The sequence below is a fragment of the Puma concolor genome, chromosome A2 (genome assembly GCF_028749965.1).
Source record: "Puma concolor isolate L17-30 chromosome A2, mPumCon1.1.hap2, whole genome shotgun sequence".
Lineage (NCBI taxonomy): Eukaryota > Metazoa > Chordata > Mammalia > Carnivora > Felidae > Puma > Puma concolor.
The window spans coordinates 123,523,839-123,545,375 of NC_141668.1; the positions used below are offsets into that span (position 1 = coordinate 123,523,839).

The 21,537-nt window shown below is 37.5% G+C and overlaps 1 long non-coding RNA gene across 1 annotated transcript in view; it reads right to left on the reverse strand.

Moving 5' to 3' along the window:
- Window positions 1-1,412: 1,412 nt before the first annotated feature.
- Window positions 1,413-21,537, reverse strand: part of LOC147583487 (uncharacterized) — a 250,019-nt gene continuing 229,894 nt past the window's right edge. The window contains exon 3 of the long non-coding RNA XR_015243141.1: window positions 1,413-1,483. This is a non-coding gene — a long non-coding RNA (uncharacterized LOC147583487). The remainder of the gene's footprint in view (window positions 1,484-21,537) is intronic.

Sequence of the window (21,537 nt, forward strand, 5' to 3'; positions counted from 1 at the left end):
GACATGACAACAGCTAGCATCACTATTAATGAAACAAGTCAATATTGCAGTACTTCTCATGTAATGAAAGGATAAATGCATAATATCACCAAATTCAATTCTTGCCAAAATGTTTGCTCTGAATCTAAATATGAGGAAATAATTCCACATTTAGAAGATTCTACTACCGATCTAGCCTGAATTCTTTAAAATACCTGAGTCATAAAAATACTTTTTTTTAAGTCAGTGAAATGTTCTAGATCAGGGTGAGCAAATTCCTGTACAGGACGAGAGAGTAAATATTTTAGAATTTGCCATATGGTCTCTGTTGCAGCTATTCAATTTTGCCCTTGTAGTCTTGAAAGCCTTCATGGACAATACATACCCATATGAGCATGGCCATGTTCCATTACGGCTTTATTTATGGGCACTGACTTTGATTTTATATAATTCACAGAACATTATTTCTTTTGGATTTTTTTTCTACCTTTAAAAATATAAAACCTAGGCTGTTTGGGTGGCTCAGTCAGTTAAGCATCTGACTCAACTTGGTTTCTGCTCAGGTCCTGATCCCAGAGTCGTGGGATTGAGCCTTGCATCAGGCTCCATGCTCAGCATCCCTGCTTGGGATTCTGTCTCTCTCCCTCTGCCCCTCTCCCCTGCTCGCTCTCTCTCTCTCTCTCTCTCTCTCTCTCTCTCACACACACACACAGTCTCTCTCTCATAAATACAAGATGAAAAAATGATAAATGAAAATATAAAAACTATTCTTACCTTGCAGGTCATATAAAACCAAGTACTAGGCCAAATTTGGTCCCTGTGCTATAGCTTGCCAAACTGTATTCTTGATTAAAGGAATAAAGGGACATGAAAAGGAAATGCAATATGTGATCCTTGACTGGGTTTTGAATTTAAAAAAAAAAAAGCAAGCAAGCAAGCAATAAAGTGTATCACTGAAACTGAGGAAATTTGAATTTGGACAATGCATAATATACAAACTAAGCATATTATTTTATAAGTGTTAGAGAGCTTGGATGTAAAAATGATATAGTGGTTATGGAGGAGGATATTCTTGTTCTAGATAAGTGCATGCTAAACATTTAAGAGTAAAAAAAGAATTAAGAGTCAAGTGACATAATGTCTACCACTTACTTCCAAATGAACTAGGAAAACAAAAGAGGTAAAGAAGTGTGCATATGTGTGTGTTTTTGTACGTGTATTCATATGAGAGAGAGAAGGTGATGCAAGGCAGCAAGAAATGGAGATTAAGTAAATGAGGCAAAATCTATAGCTGTAGGTGAAGGGAGGAATGTTTATTGCACTACTGTTTCAAATTGACTGTGGTTTGAAATTTTCAAAATAAAACATTAGGGGAAAATAAAATCAAATTAAAATATAATATCCATACCCCACCCCAGAATTCTCTATCAACTGACCTGTTGTAAGACTCCAGACCCTGGAATTCTTAAGAGCTTGCAGTTGCAGCATGGGCTGAGAACCAGTACTGTAGGAGAAAGAAAAGGTGTAGTAGGTAAGAGAGATTTAGGTTTTCTCTGCCACTTCCCTTCTGCAACCTTCTTGTAGTGAAGGTATATACTTCACTAAGCCTTAGTTTCCAGATCTATAAAATATGACTTCTACTATCAATGGCATAGAGTTGAAACACTCAATGTATCTAAACACATCTCACAAATTCTAGCAATATACGTACAATACTTTGGGAAACTTGATTATTTGTGTCCTGTTAAGAAACTGAAAAATAAATAAACCAGAACAAATCTCTCAGTGGTATGAGTAAAAAAAAGAAAGCAAGTTTGGAAATGACAGATGTCACATTCTCCAAAGTTGCTGACAGCAAAGTTAGAAGGTATAGAGGAACAGAACGTAGAGTTGGCCAGCACTTTAACGAACCACATTAATTTTGCAAATATTTAACTTTAAATTTAACTTTACAAAAATTATTTCAATTGGGGTGCCTAAGTGGCTCAGTCGCTTAAGCATCTGACTTGGTTTTGGCTCAGGTCATTATCTCACAGTTCCTGGGATTGACTGGGATTGACTCACACATTCTTTCTCTCTAACTAAAAAAAAAAAAAAAAAAAAAAAAAAAAAGATTATTTCATTTAATACAGCATCCCTAGAAAGTAATTATTTCCCTATCATAGATGTGAAGACTGAGGCTTAGAAAAGATAAGTGCTGTTCCTGAGGCCACAGAGATGGTACACAGTAGTAGGTTTTGATCTCTTTGTTCATGTAACCTTAGGGCTCAAACCATTAGTCACCATGACCCATTTCTTCTCACAGTATGAAATCGCAAGTCCTTTTGATTTTATTCACCCATGATGAGTCAATCTTCTGGGTGGCAGCCGGTCTCTAAAATTACATTCTTTTTTTAAAACTTTTTTTAACATTTATTTATTTTTGAAATACAAAGAGAGACAGAGCACTAGTGGGGGAGGAAAAGAGAGAGAGAGGGAGACAGAATCTGAAGGAGGCTCCAGGTTCTGAGCTGTCAGCACAGAGCCCAATGTGGGGCTCGAACCCACAAACCGTGAGACCATGACCTGAGCCAAAGTCGGATGCTTAACCAACTGAGCCACCCAGGTGCCCTAAAACAACATTCTTGAATTGTCATCATTCAGACCATAGATTATTCTTTTATAAGTGATATAAATGTGTTCCATAACAAGGCAGGAGATAAGTAGCCCACATGCATGGTGATTAATCTGTAAGAAAATGCCTCAGTGCCGTACTACTAGATGAAGGAGTCATTCAGGTTAAACCAAAAACAAGATGCTCCACCTTCAGGATTGTATAAACAAACAACATGAGGTTTTATAACATATATTCCTTCATTTACTTACTTATCCATCCACTCATTTATTTATCTGCCTTTACACATATATGTATTTTATTCACTTATCCATTATTTGTTCACATTTATCATTTATCTAATACATTAATTGTTCCAATTATTCATTCCATCTTTTCAGTCAAAAAAAAAAAAAGTAATTCTTGAATCCTTACTATATGCCAGGTATATTTCTAGAAGGTGTGATACAGAATCAAACAAAGCAGATCATTACCTCTGCCTTCATAGCACTTACCTCTATAGGTGAAAACAATAAATGAGAGTAACAACAAAAATAAGTAAAATATATAGCAAAATAATTAGTGATTAGTGCTAAGGGGGAAAAAAAACAAGGAAAAGAAAAATAGCAAATGTTAAATAGGATGAAGGTGATAAAATTTCAACAGATGGCCAGAGAAGCCTCATTGCAAAGGTGACTTTGGTGATGATTTTAATCAGAGATAAAAGGGAACAGGGCGGTAATAAAAAACTAAACAAAACGAACCCACACATGTGCATATATGTACCTATACACATATGCATACACACATTCATATATGCATATATGTATATATGCCAATGCATCCCCTCTTTCACTGAAAATGTGTTACTTATGTATATGTATATGTATATGTATATGTATATGTATATGTATATGTATATGTATATGTATATGTATATATGCTGGATTAAATAGTGCAAAGTGACATTGTTGATTTTATTGTAGAACAGGTAGACCAGTAAAAATTTGTGACTGGCATTGGCCACACCTCAAATAGCACTGACTTAAGGCATTGGAGGCCCAAGTGAAGTTTTCAATTTTTACTTCAATTTTACTTTAATTTGTACACAAAAAATTGCATGATTTGGGGAAGAAGAGTGAAATGATCTAATATATCTCTTAAAAACTGCACTTTTGCTTCAAATATTTGGATTTCTGGAAACACAAAGAAAAAGGGTCTTCATGCCTCTTTCACTCTATCTTCCTGGAATCTCATATTAACTGGAGATACTTCCTCTGTACTCCTGAGGCACAGGACCCTAAACAAGGTGTCATATTTCAAAGCCTTTCTTCCTGATGCATAGACAAGTTTGGTTAGGAAACTGAAAAAATAATTGAACCAGCTCAAATCCCCAGCATCCACATGTCACCTGGATTGAATTCTCTGCCTTTCCCAATGACATTATCCCTGTATCTCATTTCTATTTGTTCTGTTAGCAAGGAACTGCATTCAAAACCAACAGTGGGTGTCTCTGACTTTGAAAACTAGCCTGCCATCTAGAAAAGTGGAGTTAATTACTTATATGAAGTGACTGAATAACCAAGGGAATATACTTGTGATGGCACTAATACATCACCTTTATTGTAATAAGGCTTTGTTGGTCCCTAGACAAGACACTGTAATACACAAAAGGCAAATTGCAAGCTTAGAAATGTCGGAAGAACAGCCCACCAAAGGAACTAGGACATCTTAATGAGCTATTTTGGGAAGCTCATTGCTCTAGAAGTATAGTGGGGTACATTTTTATTCAATGTTTAGTTCTTTGAGCTCCAAATAGAGGAAATCTGACTAGTTTGCAGCCCTTCTTGTACCTGAAAACAAACAAAAACTTAAGACTTCATTTGACCTACCTCTACTTTTACTCTTATCCTCCAGCTAATGAACAGTAACAATGCTTCCCATGGAACTGTATTATGGCTACTCAACTGCCAAGAAAAAACTGAATTCACCCACTATCTTTGATAAGTATGATCACTGAGGGACACAGAACCATTTCCAGTCTCTGCCTCTCCCAGTCCCCATCTCCTGGAAGTGGCAATCCAGAAAAATCATTCCTTAGAGAAGCTACTAGTATGAAGGTTCCCTGGATTTTATAAGAAAAGGAAATGATCAGCTCCTTTCAGGTGGTCCAAGGTTGAGAGAAAGACACCTCTCTTCTCCCCATGCCACTCTACTCCACCTCTGAGATTTCCACATTCTAATCCTTGCAGCTTGAGAATATGTCACAGTACATGGTGAAAGGGACTTTGTGCATAGAATTAACTTTACAGACTTTAAATTAGAGACATTGTATTAGATTATCCAGATGGATTCAATATAAACATGTGGGCCCTTTAAAGTAGAATACAAAGGCAATAAAGTCTATGAGGGAGATGCAATGATGAAAGATGAGGCAGGAGAGATTCAAAGTGTAGGCAGGACCCTACCAGCCATTTCTAGCTTTGAGGATGGAGGAAGGAGGCCATGAACCAATGAGCCAGGGCAGCCTTGACAAGCTGTGGGATCAACTCACAGCTGACAGCAAAGAAAGAGATAGCTCAGCTCCATAACCACAAAGAACCAAGTTCTACCAACAACCTGAATGTACATAAAACACCTTCTCCTCTAGAGCTTCCAGAAAGAAATACATTCCTGGTGACACCTTGACTTTAGCCAGTGAGCCCAGTACTGGACTTCTGACCTAAAGAATGGTAAGAAAAGAAATGTGTGTTATTTTAAACCATTAACTTTGTAGTAATTTGTAATAGCAGCAATAGAAAACTAATCCATGGTCTCTAAGAGGCAGATTCTTAGGTAGAAGACACTTGGTGAAATTCAGAAAAGCATGGCACTGAAAAAATAAGCAAGCACATTGGGGTTGCATCTTCTGCCTATTTCCTTTTGCCAATTCAGCTATTTTGCTATATAAGTTTTGGGGTAAAGGAAAGAGAGAGGAAGGGAGGGAGGGAAAGTGGTAGGAAGGGAAGGGAAGAGAGGACACAAGAGAGATTGAGAAGGAAAGAACAGTATCTACAGATACCATGGTCTTGAAATGCCACCATTTTACTCAGTGAGCACACACCCCAGAGGAAACCTGAGTCTGATGTTCTCCACTGAATCTCAGGTCCTATGCAACTTTCACAATATCAGCATCTTGTTACATTGAGAGTGAGGCAGAAGAGTGATCCTAGCATTTAACAAAACTTATTTTTCATGGAAAAAAAATGGCACTCAAGTACAAAGCCAGGCCCATCAGCCGGCAATCAGTTAAAGAAAACACGATTCATTCCAATACTTATGGAAGAGCTTCCTGTTCTTGGCTACATACTGCTTACATTGTTCTCTTACAGGGCACCTCACAAAAGAATGTTAAAGGGTAACTGTCGAATAAATTTTTGCCTTAAAACCTAACCTCGAGTAATAGTGATTCTAGCCTAAAGATAAAGGATGTGGTAGAACAGTATTTCTTATTCACAGAAATCGTCAATAATGAACTGTGATTTGAACAAAAATTCAATTATTGCTGTTAGAGCTAAATAGAGATACAGCTGAGTGGTTCACCAGCTTCCAAGAGTGATTCTTGACCTGGATAGCCCCCTTTCAAATTAATTCTCAGTGACTTCTGACTCACAGGCCACGGGCACCAAAGTCTGACCATACCAAGGCTAGCCGGTGGCAGCTCTGAAGCATCTCCTACACTTGATCCCCTTCTACTCCATCTCAAGCACATTTTCCTAATGCCTGACCACACTATTGCCCAAAATGGCCTCAGAAGCTGTGAACTAATAAATAATTAAAGTGGATATTTAACAGAAAATTTTCAAGGAATTAAAAGGCTCTAATATGCAAAGGAGTTTTCCTTTCAACTGTGAAATTCTCAGCCACTCTGACAAGCAGAAGGAGTTATTTTAGAACAGTCTACAAATCATGTAATCATAATGCTTTGTGTTGAGGTACAAGATCATAATGATCATGGGAAAGATCTCAAAGACGTTGAGAAGATTGTGACCCAGCCTTTTTAATTTACTGCTGGGAAAACATAGGTTTGATTGAAGATGTTCAGATGTCTCACCCCTTTATGAGTTAGTGATTTTACCAGCAGCTTCTAGCATTCCAATCCATTCATTCATTCATTGGTTCGTTCATTCATTCATTCATTCATTCATTCAGCAGGTATTTAATAAGCACCTGCCAAGCACTGGTTTAGGTACTGAGGATTGAGTCATAACAAAGTACAGGGAAGTGAGATTCTTTTGAGATATGTTTTGAGATAATTTCCCAGTGTTCTTTTTAACATGGCTTTTAATTACCTCTCCATTTCTCCACTGAATTATTTATATATCTAACTATACTTTCTCAAACACTCCCTTCCCAGGGGTCACCCAGACTCCCACCAAGAACTTTATGTCTTTGTACTAGTCTCATTTTCATAACCTGACATAAGCAGCCCATAATGCACATTAATCTCTAAGCATCAAACAAAATTCAGCAAATTATTACAGAGTACTTGGCACATAAGAGCATGAATGCAAGAGCTGGTGATCATAAAACAAGGCATAAAATGGAGTCCCTTTCTTCAAGAAAGTTAGAATCTACTAAGGAGCACAAAATGAGCATCTTTGAAATGGAGCACAGAAAGATATTTGGATATCCAAATAAGAAAACATAGTTCCTAAGCAAAATAAATGGTAACTCAGAGGCTTCCTGGAAAGGGTGGCTGATGAGGCCAATTTTTATAATTGTTAGACTAGAACTATCCAAGAATGGATATGTGAGAAATTTCCAGAAAGAATAGTTTAAGAAAAATCAGTGGTGATGTAGAAAAGCCTCAGACACATTTGTGAATAACAAATGGGTGGGTTTGTCTCTATGAGGGACTGAGCTATATTTGGAGTTGGGGCGAAAGGTATATAATTATTCAAATTTGAGTAGAGAAGGCTTTCCTAAGTTAGAATTGCTAGCTAGAAAACAAGGTTCTTGCTCCCACTCCCTTAATATTTGTTGCCTTCATCACACCTAAGCCAGGTGAACTCTTCCTCTTTGGACAAAATTTCCTCCCTCAACCTGAAAGCCTTTTCCTTGACCATAAGGGCTTCCTTAAGTCATATGGACATCACAAACTTTCTGTAGATCTAATAAACACCATCTTTTGTACTTATAGCCACATTATTTCAAATGTGTGCAAATATTTTATATTTAATATGTGGAATTCATAGTATTCCTAGTCGTGATTTTTTTTCTTTGGTGATACTTTGGTGATACCAAAGGATTATTACCACAGGGTTGGGCTGTTGGGAGACTCTCTAAAATTGTGACAATGTTAACTGCTCTGTCACCACAACTGAGAGCTCTTGGTTTCAGAATTACCAAGGAATCACTGTAGTTTCTATGGATTTAAAAAATAGTTAATTTTGCCTTTTTAGGAAAAATGTCAGACTTATTAAAAAATCATCTAACTTCCTCAGATCCTAAGGATCATGATCCTCATGTTGAAAGGCCAGTAAAAGGCCAGTCCATACATTGCAAAGTATGTATTTAAAGCCAACAAACATTGAAGTATAGAATGGTGTTGAGTTTTGCTTTATTTGCCTTCTTTAAGCTTACCTACATGACTAATTTTATTGCTTTATGCCCCTAACAGAAGATGCTCTAGCTGAAAGTCTTCTCTAGGCACCATGAGTCTACTAAAAAATTAGTATCTTATAATCTCTACCTATAGTCAGCCACCCCAAATGATACTCATGCCGCTGATAGTGTAGTTCCTGCTTTTCAAACCTTATTAGAAGAATGGTGGGTGGCTCAGTCGGTTAAGCGGTCGACTTCGCTCAGGTCATGATCTCGCGGTCCGTGAGTTTGAGCCCCGCATCGGGCTCTGTGCTGACAGCTCAGAGCCTGGAGCCTGTTTCAGATTCTGTGTCTCCCTCTCTCTGACCCTCCCCTGTTCATGCTCTGTCTCTCCCTGTCTCAAAAATAAATAAAACATTAAAAAAATTAAAAAAAAAAAAACCAAGAAGAATGGTAGGTCTTTATGATTCAAAGACATATAAGTTGATCAGGTTTCTGAGAGAATGAGCATAGTAGATTTTACCATACTAGATTTTAGTATATCTTACATTTGCTCCATCTGGTCAACCTAGGAAAACAGTGGTTTCTGAAGAATGGGATAACATTTTATTTTTCTATTTTTTAAAACTAAAATCTTTTTATTTTTTTTTTATTTACATCCAAGCTAGTTAGCATATAGTGCAACAATGATTTCAGGAGTGGATTCCTTAATGCCCCTTACCATTTAGCTCATCCCTCCTCCCACAGTCCCTTTAGAAACCCTGTTTGTTCTCCATATTTAAGAGTCTCTTATGTTTTGTCCCCCTCCCTGTTTTTATATTATTTTTGCTCCCCTTCCCTTGCTTTCATCTGTTTTGTGTCTTAAAGTCCTCCTATGATTGAAATCATAGGATATTTGTCATTCTCTGACTAATTTCGCTTAGCATAATACCCTCTAGTTCCATTCACGTAGTTGCAAATGGCAAAATTTCATTCTTTTTGATTGCCAAGTAATACTCCATTGTATGTATGCACACACACATACACCACATCTTCTTTATCCATTCATCCATCAATGGATGTTTGGGCTCTTTCCATACTTTGGCTATTGTTTATAGTGCTGCTATAAACATTGGGGTGCATGTGTCCCTTTGAAACAGCACACCTATATCCCTTGGATAAAAACCTAGTAGTGCAATTGCTTGGTGACAGGGTAGTTCTATTTTTAATTTTTTGAGGAACCTCTATACTGTTTTCCACAGTGGCTGCCCCAGTTTGCATTCCCACCAGCAGTGCAACAGAGATCCTCTTTCTCTGCATCCTTGCCAACATCTGTTGTTGCACGAGTTGTTAATATTAGCCATTCTGACAGGTGTGAGGTGGTATCTCATTGTGGTTTTGATTTGTATTTCCCTGATGATGAGTGATGTGGAGCATTTTTTCATATGTCAGTTGGCCATCTGGATGTCTTCTTTGGAGAAGTATCTATTCATGTCTTTTGCCCATTTCTTCACAGGATTATTTGTTTTTTGGGTATTGAGTTTGATAAGTTCTTTATAGATTTTGGATACTAACCCTTTCTCTTATATGTCATTTGCAAGTATCTTCTCCCATTCTGTGGGTTGCCTTTTAGTTTTGCTGGTTGTTTTCTCATTGATTTTGATGAGGTCCCAATAGTTCATTTTTGCTTTTGTTTCCCTTGCCTCTGGAGACGTGTTGGGTAAGAAGTTACTGTGGCTGAGGTCAAAGAGGTTTTTGCCTGCTTTTTCCTTGAGGCTTTTGATGGCTTCCTGTCTTACATTGAGGTCTTTCATCCATTTTGAATTTATTTTTCTGTATGGTGTAAGAAAGTGGTCCAGTTTCATTCTTCTGCATGTCACTGTCCAGTTTTCCCAGCACCACTTGCTGAAGAGACTGTCTTCATTCCACTGGATATTCCTTCCGTCTCTGTCAAAGATTAGTTGGCCATACGTTTGTGGGTCCATTTCTGGGTTCTCTGTTCTGTTCCATTGATCTGAGTATCAGTTTTTGTGCCAAGAGTCTTAACATTTTAAAAGATTGGGAACAACTGTTTTTGTTCCTTATCGTTTGGTTTACTTCCTTTAGGTAAGGCTAGTTTAGAAGTTATCCTCAGAGAAAGATGGAGTAACAAATTCTAGCTCCAAGGAGAGATTTCCTGCCAATTTAAATTCCCCCCTCCGGTTGGCTGGGAAACATCCCACCTAAGCTCCTCACAGGTGAGATCAGCTTCATGGGCTTGCATATGACTCAGTACTTAGGAGGATGCCCCTCTTAGTTTAACATTCTACTGTCATTGTCTTGAGATTCTTAATGATTTTTTTAATTAGGAGACTTGATTTCATTTTGCACTGAGCCCCACAAATTATGTAGTCAAGCTGCTCAGAGAAACATTGTATCAGAATGCTTTTGGCTGCAAGTAAACCCAACTAAAATTGACTTAACCCATGAGAATTCCTGGGCTAGTCCAGGACTGCTATAACTTCACAATATCACTAACCAGGCACAAAAACAGTTATAAAAGCTTTTAGGTCCCTGTGTTCTTTTTTCAGTCATTCTGATAAGGACCTTATGTGAAAATTTCTCTCCAAGGTGGTAAACACAACAGTATTTTAAAGACATGACCAACCTAGTATATAGTTAAATCGGATGACAGAGTTTTCTATGATGTTAGGGATGAGATATAGAATAGAGATCTAGACCTTGCACGCTATTTCAAAGTTATGAGACATATGAACTGTCTATATTCTTGACCATGTTCATGTATATTAATTACACAGCCCCCTGCATAGATTAAAGTTATCTCACATGTACCAACAAACCCATACCACTCTTTTATGTTGACGTATTTTTTAAAGTAATTTACCCTGAGTACAAAATACAATATTCCTTTTAAGAGTAAAGGAAACCCACTCAGCTATTTTCATCCCTTATCACCCAGAATTTGAATACATTTTCCTTACCAACTCACTTACTGGTAACATTTGCCCCAGCAACTAGAACAGAAGTCAGATTCTCTGAGACACCTATCCGTAAGACAAGTGTAAACAAAATGAAAGTTTTAGTAGAAAAGGGGTGGAATAGCAGTGGTTATAGGAATAATAATCCATAGTAACCTTGTTCTGAAATCCTTTCCATCAGTGGAAAACTATCTTACCAAAAATAACTCAAATCCTGATAGTCTTGCTCTACCAAAACATATTGTAAGAGTAAATCTGGATACAAATGATAGTTGTCTTACACAATGTAGCAGGGAGATTGTGTAAGTAAGATTGAGAGATAAAGTAGGGAAGATATGCTATAGACAGACTATCAAGGAGTTTGGGTGCTAGTCTTTACATTTTAGGTAATTATACCAAAGCAAAATGGCAGAAGGTTTGAAAGCACAAATCACTTATCAGGTGTGTAGACCTGAAAAAGTCATTTAAATTTTCAGATCATCAGTTTTCTCATCTACATAGTATAGATCATAGGAGTAGCTGCCAACACAGATGAATGTAACTGCTGAATGAAACAATGAACACACCACACTCAGCACTGGTAAGCATTCAATTAATGTGCTCCTGATGAGGTAAATGTCAATGGTTCTAAAAACAGCCATTAAAAACCAGTGCAAAGATATCCCTGTGATAGCTGATTGGGAGCTAAGACTGCTTTCATTTCAGTAGAAACACTCACCCAGGGCCTATGCTAAAGCCATCCTGAAAGAAGAGTGTGTGCCCAGGTGTGTGGGAAAATGTGTGTGGGGAGGGTAGTGATAGGCCTTTCTTGCTCGTCACTGAGAACAATATAGTGAGATGCAAACTAAATTGTTATTTTCAAATTGCTCCCTATGCAGGGGCACGTGGGTGGCTCAGTTGGTTAAGCATCTGACTCACGTTAAGCATCATGATCCCACAGTTCATGAGTTCTAGCCCCACATCAGGCTCTGTGCTAACAGCTCAGAGCCTGGAGCCTGCTTTGGATTCTGTGTCTTCCTGTCTCTGCCCCTCCCCCACTTGTGCTTTGTCTCTCTTTCAAAAAAAATGAATAAACATTAAAAAATTAAAAAAAATTTGCTATGCAATATTAGATTAACGGGCTGAAAAATGCCCAGTTCAAAGGCTTGACCTATACATAGAAAATACTAACTTTGTATCTGAAACAAATTTCTCCACAAACAGGGGCTAAAAAAAAATCATCAAACCATGTATAGCTCTTCTTTTTAAAAATCATCTTGGCATTTCTCCCTCTGATTCCTCATACTTAAGAATTTGCCAAGGCAGGGGTTTTTTTTTGTTTTGTTTTTTTGTTGTCCTATTCAAAAAATCCAGTAAATAGGGGTCTATCACCAAAACAAAGTGATCTTAATTATATTCATTCAAACAAGGCCACTATAATTCTCTATTTATTGCAACATGAAAAATTCCCAGAAGATAATCAATAAATTATGTTTTCCTTTTAGAAAATTCTAGACAATTCACCAATGTTTTCCAATACACTATTTGGAAGGCAGTTTCTGATTCAGGCTAATCAGACAGTCTTCTAATGAAATTTTAGACAAGACTGAACTCCAAATTCTATACTTAGAAAACATTTGGGGTCAATGCATTTGAGTGCTGGTAGAACAGTACAAAAATAAGACCTGTGGAAAAAGCAGGTGGCTCTACAACAAACAGTTCAACAAGCCACACAAAACTGAAATTAAACAGTCTATGATTTTGTTGAATTACTTTTGCCTTTTATTCTCTACCCAGTATAAGGAGGACCAATAATCAATTTTTCAGCAGGGGCAAAAACAATAAATGGCAATAAATTATCAAAGATATAACACACTCATGTTCACACACATATTTAGAAGCATATAAACACAGAATTTTCTTTTTCTGAAATATTAACTGATGCAGTATTTTGATCTTGTATTATCTTATGAGCAAGAGCCCTTCCTCCACTCAGCTAGATAGGGCTAACATCAGTGTTCCTTGTTTCAAGGAAGGGAAGGACAAGCAGAGCAACAAAATCTCTCTTCTTAGCAGGGATCATGGATTGTCCCTGTAGCCACCTACAGATAAATGATGATTCTCTAGGTAGAGAGGGCTGGGAAAGAATGTACAAGGGAGAGAAACAAGTTTAGAACCAAAGAACGTTTGTGTCATCTAGGCTGAGCCTCATGGACAGAAGGCTGTCCAACATGTGTAAGGAATAGTTTGTAGATGTTATAATGATACGTTTTTTTGCATTTATGAAAACCAATGTCTAGGCATAAACCAACCATTATGGAAAATATGTGATGTCAGAAGAAATTTTTTATAGTTTTTGAACTATATGGAGTGTTGTCCCTGGATCTGCAGGTCCAAAAGACAGAGAAAAGAGGAAGGTGACTTACACACTGAGGTATCTCCAAGACAATTTCTGCACAGTTTCCCAAAATGAGTCTGTCTTTGACTACCCGAGTCTAAACATGACATAAACTCAGTGAATATCCTTAGTTGGACAATTGGATAGGTGAATGAATCAATGAATTAGTTATTTTCAGCATTTCTTTTTTTTTTTTTTCTAATTGGGAGACACTATACTACCGTGATTGAAAGTCTGGATTCTGGGTTAATCCTGAGTTTACATTTATAATCTTCTGCTAATTATATGATCTTAGGTAAATCTTATAATGATTTAAACCACTTCCTTATCTGAGAAGTGGTGACACTTCTTTTGTTGGGAGGATTACATAAAAGAATATATTAAATGCACTGTGCCAGGCACATAGTGCCTATTAAAAATGGTAGCTACCCACCATGATGATTGTAGTTATTATTCTTGTCGAAATACTTTGGCATCAACAAAAGTACAAATTAGTCAGTTTAGTCAAGTCAGAGCAGAAGATAAAGCTAAAAAAAAAAGGGCACGCAGAGTAGTTCAAATCCCCAGTCCTTTACCTGCAAGTTAAACTTGGTCCCAAATTCAATTTACTGCAGTCTCATTTGTTCTGGGCAATGTAGCAAGAACAGAGGATGTATAAATCGTGGGTCTGTCCTCTGGAGTTCACATTGAAGTAGGAGGGGTAAGACACCCACAGAGAGCATTAAAATAACTTTCTGTGTGTCTGTGCTAAAGAGAAAGCTATTAAAAAGTAATGGTAAGTGAACAAGAAGCTGAGAGAAAGAAGTAATCAGTGTGAGCAAGCACACTCGGAGAAGACTTAGGGAAGATGGCCGACATGAGTTGGGCGGTAAATACATTGTAGACATTTTCAATATGAAGAAGAGGGGAAAGACTGATCACGGAAATTTTCTGGGGTATCAGCTGAGAAGCAAAGTGAGATGAGTGTCCTATCCATATCTTCTTGACACCTACCATTACCATGCAAACATGCTTTTAACCGCCAGCCCCTGTGATTCTGTGCCTTGAGAATTCTGTGCCATCAGTGCAGCCAGAAATACTGTAAGATTAATACCCATCCCAGGTAACGCTCAACCTATCATGGCTGATGAATAAATAACCCAACTCCCTTGTCCCTCTAACTCCCAAGATGTCCCCAGCAGGATTATGTGCTAGTTGCCAACAGGCATAAGTGTGCTATAGAACAAAACACCCTTTATTGGCTTCCTTCTCTGCTCTTACTTCTCCACTCCCCTATGGTCATTACTTGAAATCATTTTCTAAATAAACGATCTGTGTGTGAATCCTTACATCAAAACAAACCAAGACTGGAAAGATGATAGTGTTCACAGTTAAGTTCAGCACAGATTTCTTAAGCACTTTGTATGTGCCTACACTACACTACACTACACTACACTACACTACACTACACTACACTACACTCTGTGGATTCAGAGATGTAGCAGAGGCACACCCTGACTATATGGAGTTTACAGTCTGGATGGAAATATGAAGTACACTAAAAATAAGCTTTTTTAGTTTCAACTAGATCATAAGGTCCTTCAGGAGTGAGATCATGTTTGATATAACATTATAGTTCCCTCAATAATTAGTATAATCAGGTGTACAGCATAGGGGAGGTGCTCACCTATTTACTGAACAAAAAAGCGTGATAATGACAATACAATGTATTTTAAAGGCTCTATAAGTCTTCAAGTGCTTTACAAAAATTATCTCATTTGATCCTCACTGAAACCCTACTAGATAAGAATCATTTGCCCACTGAACAGAATAAGAAATTGAGGCTCAGAAAAGTTTTATCATTAGCTGTTAGGCCACTGAGCTGGGGTCTGACATAATGCTTAGTGATTCCACAATTACTGACCTCATATAGCTATGTCACCCTGGACCTTTCTCCCTTATATCCATGCATGCAGGTTGTAATTAGGGAGAAATCCAAGAAGAGAAATCTGTCTTCATGTCATCAGGAGCTGGGCCAATCATGCAACCAAAACATGGCTATTAATTTTCTTCAAACATTCCCCATCCTCTAACAATCAGAATATGTGCTTCATTGGTTATAATCCTTACTTTACCAGGGAAGATGCAGCTACAAGGAAAGTAGACTTTCATTCCTCCATATGATTATAGAAAATAAGAACCCAAGAAAGACACTGGGTTGAGTATCTGATCCCATCATCTCAATTTAGGGATAATAGAGGTCTCAGCGAGGTCATGTGAATGCCCAAGATCACAACTGCTCTCCTCTAATAGGCCAAGGCAGGCAACTCCTTCAGGTGAGAAAGGCAAATGCCAGCATTTTGGCTCCTCATAGCCACAAAGAAGGCAAGGAGATGGAGAATTTAGCCTCACACATCACCTCGGGCAATGCTTCTCAAACTACCTACAGGGGACGGGCAACAGTTTCTGTTTAATCCCCAATCTACTGCTGACCAATACCTCTGTAAAAGACAGGAAGTATGAATTACTAGATGTTGCTCTAAATATTTCTAAACATTTACTTTTGATTTCTGTACGCATCTTGTCATGGCCCAGTAACAGTTTGTGGTTTGGCATTGGCCCTCCGACTACATACACTTTGAATAGCATAATACAGAGGGCAAGGAAAGCAGAGGGGGTACACAAAAGATGGTATGTGTACTGGGTACTGGCTCAGTTTTTCAAGATGTGGTTTGGTTTCCCTCCCTTGTTCTTCCAATACAATCCTTCCATCAGCAATGCTTCCATGTGTCACCTATGACCTCCCACCTTACATGGGACCTTACACTGTATCTTTCATGCCCAGAACTCATTCCTCAAAGTTCCTCACATGTGGATCTGCCCTCACCATCCCTCAACAAAACTGGTCCTGGTGCACATCTAAGCTAGGCTCTATTCTCTGCTAGAAAGAAGGCAATCCTGGGGGCAGTGTCCAAAGTAGGGTACTTATATCCTGTGGGGTATGCAGAATGATCCACTGTGGAATACAGCAAGCAAATATAGTTACTGTTTCTACTAGCTTTTTCTGCAATCCTTTTAAAATGTCTACTTTAAGGTAATATTTATAATGTACTTATTATATCAGCATAGTCCATAAAATAAACAAACAAAAATGTCACCTACATCAGGGGAGACAGCTCTTTTTTTCCCCAGACCACAATGCCCAATGGGAAAAAAAAGTTGTTTTTTTTTTTTTTTAACTTTAATGTATCCAAGATTCACTGGAATACTTAAAAAAAAAAAAAAAAAAAAAACAGATTCCAAATTCCCTGTAGATTCTGGTTCACTGGGTCTTCGGTAGGATCTGGAATATGGATTTTTAAGAATCATCATCCCCCAACCCAACTATAATATTTATGTCACTGTCCCAGGATCACCATGAAAACCTCTCTGCACATAAAAAAGTAGGACACTTTGTTAGAAGAAATTGATACAATTTTTGTGAGATTTTAGTTGATGACAATTTATGAGTAAGAACAGAGTGCTGATAATTTTTTTTTAACAGTGACATTTTAAAGTAATTAATTCCTACACTTGAAAACAAGGTCACTGTCTCTAAAACTTGATGTTTGTTAAGATTCCAAAAGTAGAAATTAAGAGAGAGAAAGTCCTTTATTCTGGAAAATGCAAACATCAAAGGGAACATTCTGTTCTTTTTGGATGAATCCAAATGAATGTCATACTGACTTGCAGAAAAACTATTAAAACATGATACAACTAAAGAATCCAAAGCATGTTTTGACAGATGTGGGGCTCAGTTGACAGCAAACCAGGCCATTCTTGACACACTCAGGATTTGGAGAAGGGGTTTATTTTCCAAAATGAGCTATGTATTTGGAAGACTCAACTTTGGCAATGAAAACTAGAAGAAAGCCAACTAATGGGATTGGCATGACATCCTGAATGTTTGGTAGATGAGAATTCCTGCAAGAGGAAGGTCAAGCAAGGGACAGTAGATGTGGTGGTCATTAAAGGGTATTCCTGGAGCACTTGGGTGGCTCAGTCAGTTAAGCATTCCAGTCTTGATTTCAGCTCAGGTCATAACCTCAAGGTTGGTGGGATTGAGCCTCCAGTCAGGCTCTGTGCTGGCAGTGTAGAGCCTGCTTAGGATTCTAACTCTCTCTCTGCCCCTGCCCTGCTTGTACTCTGTCTCTCAAAATAAATATGCATTAAAAATAAAAAAAAGTAAGGGTGCTCCTACAATAGAGAGAAGGCCTTCAATCAATGGGCCAAGGTTAGAAAAACACTCATGGACTCTTAATTGAACTGGTGGGGACAAGGCAGCTTCTGCATACTCTGTTCATGAGATACAGGGGAGATTATCAAAGCAAGGACTATAGGAAAGCAAAGAAAGTCTACAGATGGAAACAATATTACAAATAAGAGAGCATCTCAGTTGCTTAGTTTGGAAAATCCAATTAGATATCCCATCCCATGATGGCCTAGATTTCTCTGTGGGAGTTAACTTCATTGCTTTATCAAACATGTACTTGCCACTCACAGGGCCATATGCCACACTCCAGGAAAATGCCAGAAAATCTCTGCCTCAGCCTTCTTGCAGCATCCATTTTAGTGCGGGGGAGAGATTTAATCAATAGCCATATGATTTAATCAATAGGCAAATGCAAAGCTTCAAGTATATATAAAGTACTCCTGGAGGAGAGTGGGATGGAGAAGATTCCAGTCTGGCAATTGATGGCTAAGCTGAGATCTAAATGTGAATAGGAGAGACAACTGGGTGGCTCAGTCAGTTAAGCAACAGACTCTTGATATCAGCTCAGGTCATGATCTCAAGGTTTGTGAGATCAAACCCAGCATTGGGCTCTGCACTGACAGCACAGAGCCTGCTTGGGATTCTGTCTCTCCCTGTCTCTCTCTCTCTGCCCCTCCCCCAACTTGTTCTCTTGTTCTCTCTCAAAATATATAAACTTCAAAAAAATAAAGGTGAATAGAAGTAAGCTGGGTGAAGATCAGAGGAAAGAGCATTCCAGGCAAAGGGAACAGCAGATTCAAAGGCTCAACATTAGGATGGAAGCTTGCATGACTGTAAAATGGGGTATAAGAAGCCCAGTGAGAAAAGTGGTTGAAGAAATTAGTTTCTGAACTTTATTCAAAGTGAAATGGGAAGACCTGGAAACATTTTAGGCAAAGGAAATAACAAGAGGGAATTCTAGATTTCAAAGTATCCCTCAGGATTTAGTGTGAGAATAGCTTAAAGAGAGGCACAGATGGATGAGAGTAATCAGATGGTTATGAGAGCAGCCCTGCTGAAGAATAATGGTGGTTTGGACTAAGGAAGTCACAAAGAACATAAAACTCTAAGACAGAATTGAAAGATAAACAGAACTTGTCACATGAAAGCAGGGATAGCAGAACAGAAATTCACCCACATTAAATGTTTTTCTCAATAACTCATTATTTTAGTTAAAACATTTTCTTTTTTAAAATACTTTAGACATATATATTTATTTACTGCATATAATAAATGGATGGATTGATGGATGGATGGAAGGAAGGATGGAAGGGTGAATGGATGAATAGATGGAAAGAAGGAACAGATTCAGATATCAAGATGGGACAGATCCTATACTTGGTTCAAGTGAAGTGCTGCTGGTTGCATTAACCAAAAATGTCAAGGTAACCAAAAAAATGCCCTGTCAGGAAAAAAAAGATTTTAACTTTTTTTCTGAAAGAAATGAAAATCTTAATTAAAAAATTATCAGAAGCCTGGTAATTCCAAACTGCACTAAAAATTTTATGCATTTACTGGCATTTTTTGGGCATGACACAGAGCCAAGAGGTCAAAATCCAAAAATTAATATGGATCTCACATTAAAAAGGGAGGAGATGATGTATAACATATAAATAGTCTCCATAATAGAAATCTATTCAGGTTTAATGCGGTCATTTCTATTTGTCCTGGATTTTCCATTAGGACTGTCTCTTTCATTAAGTCAATGACAAGGCATCCTTACCTTGCCTTGGTGATTTCTCTCCAGCTGATTGTCCTACTAGGTACCCTGGTAGAGCTTGAGTCCCTCAAGCAATGATGATCATGTTAGACTTCCAGGGCATACAACCCTGAAGCAAACTCCCTTCATTAACTCTTCACCTCGAGAAGACATAAAAGTAAATGACTGATTAATTATTTATTGGTCTAATCTACAACTTGAAAATTTATCAGAAGATAACTCAGTCTGTAAATGGTAAATGAATTTTGAAAAGTTAAGGCTCCCTTTCTTATTCATTCCTTCAACAAATGGTTATATGACATGGACATTATACCACGACAAGGGTGATATGGCAGTAAACACATGAAGAAAAAATGAAACAAGATATTTGAATCATTACAAATTGAGGAATTCAGCCATTGATATAAATAGTAAAGAAAGACCTCAAGGATAAACCTATGACACTTTTCTTAAAGGGCAAATCTGGCAATTTATGATGTGGTAGAATTAATCAAGCTTCCATATCACAGCAAGGACACCATGTTTAAGTCAAAATAAAAGTTATAATGACACACAGAAAATAAGACGGTAAACTGATCAACATCTCTTATGTCATTCATTTGTTCATTATTCACTGAAACCTTGTTAATCATACGTGCTTGATGTTGACAATTGTATGATGCACTAGGATAGGTTTTGAACAGACTAGTCATTGTGGGGAGGAAGAAAAGCAAACATTAAATAAAGTGTCTTACAAATAACCATCTAACTTCAATGGTGTTAAGTTCCACGAGGGAAGGTACAATGTGATCGAAAGGGACGGCAGCAGGATGGAAAGGGCAGGCATAGAAGAGGACGAGTAGGAACAAAGAGGTGGAAAATAACAGAAGGCAAAGCACATACAGAGACCCTGAGGAGAGAATTTGGAAAAGGAGAAGGTCCAGCATGTGAAATACAGTCAAGATGAAGACAGTCATAAGATGAAGCTACAGAAAAAGTTAGGCTTGAGAGTATAAGCTTTGCAGAAGAGGCTAGAGATTTTGAATTTTTATCAGAAGAGCAATAGAAAGCTAATAGTTTAAGTAATTTCATAACACTACTTAGATATTTCTAGTTGGTGTCCAGTAAAAGTTCAAAAAAAAAAAAAGAAAAAAGGAAACACTGTAAACATTCTAATTTAAGTAAATTAAAACTATACTACTAGAGCAATTACATTTTATAATTTGCTTATGGGAATCAGAAAAAAAATAAGATGCTATTGGTCATTTTCTTTTTATCATCCTGCTCTATTGCCTTCTACAAATGCAATGCTGTAGGTCAAAAAGAAAGTCTGAAAAGCCCAAAAAGCAAAAACACAAGAAATAACAAGAGTTGGTGAGGATGTGGAGAAAAATGAAACCTCATGCACCATTGGTGGAAATGAAAACTGGTGCAGCCACTGTAGAAAAGAACATGGAGGTTCCCTAAAAAATTAAGAATAGAATTACCATATGATCTTATAGTTCCACTTAAGGTATTTACCTTAAGACTACAAAAATGCTAATTTGAAAAGATACATGCAGCATAAATGCAAAAGGTTATTGCAGCATTATTTACAATAGCCAAATTATGGAAGCATCCCAAGCACGTAGCAGTAGATGAATAGATTTAAGAAGATGTGGTAGACATATACAATGAAATATTACTCAGCCATAAAAAGGGATAAAATCTTGACATCTGCAACAACATGGATAGGTCTAGAGAGTATAATGCTAAGCATAATAAGTCAGGCAGAGAAAGACAAATACTATATTATTTCACTCACATTGGAATTTAAGAAACAAGAAAAAGAGAGATAAAAAACCATACTCTTAACTAGAGAGAACAAACTGACAGGAGCAGCACATGGGGGGATAGGTGAAATAGCTGAAGGTGATCAAGAGTATAGTTATCATGATGGGCACTGAGTAATGTATATAATTTGTGGATCACTATATTGTACCCCTGAAATTAGTATAACATTGTATGTTAATATACTGCAATTAAAAAGTTTTTTTCAAATCTGAATAGCCCTGTTTGTAGCAAAGACTTCAAGTT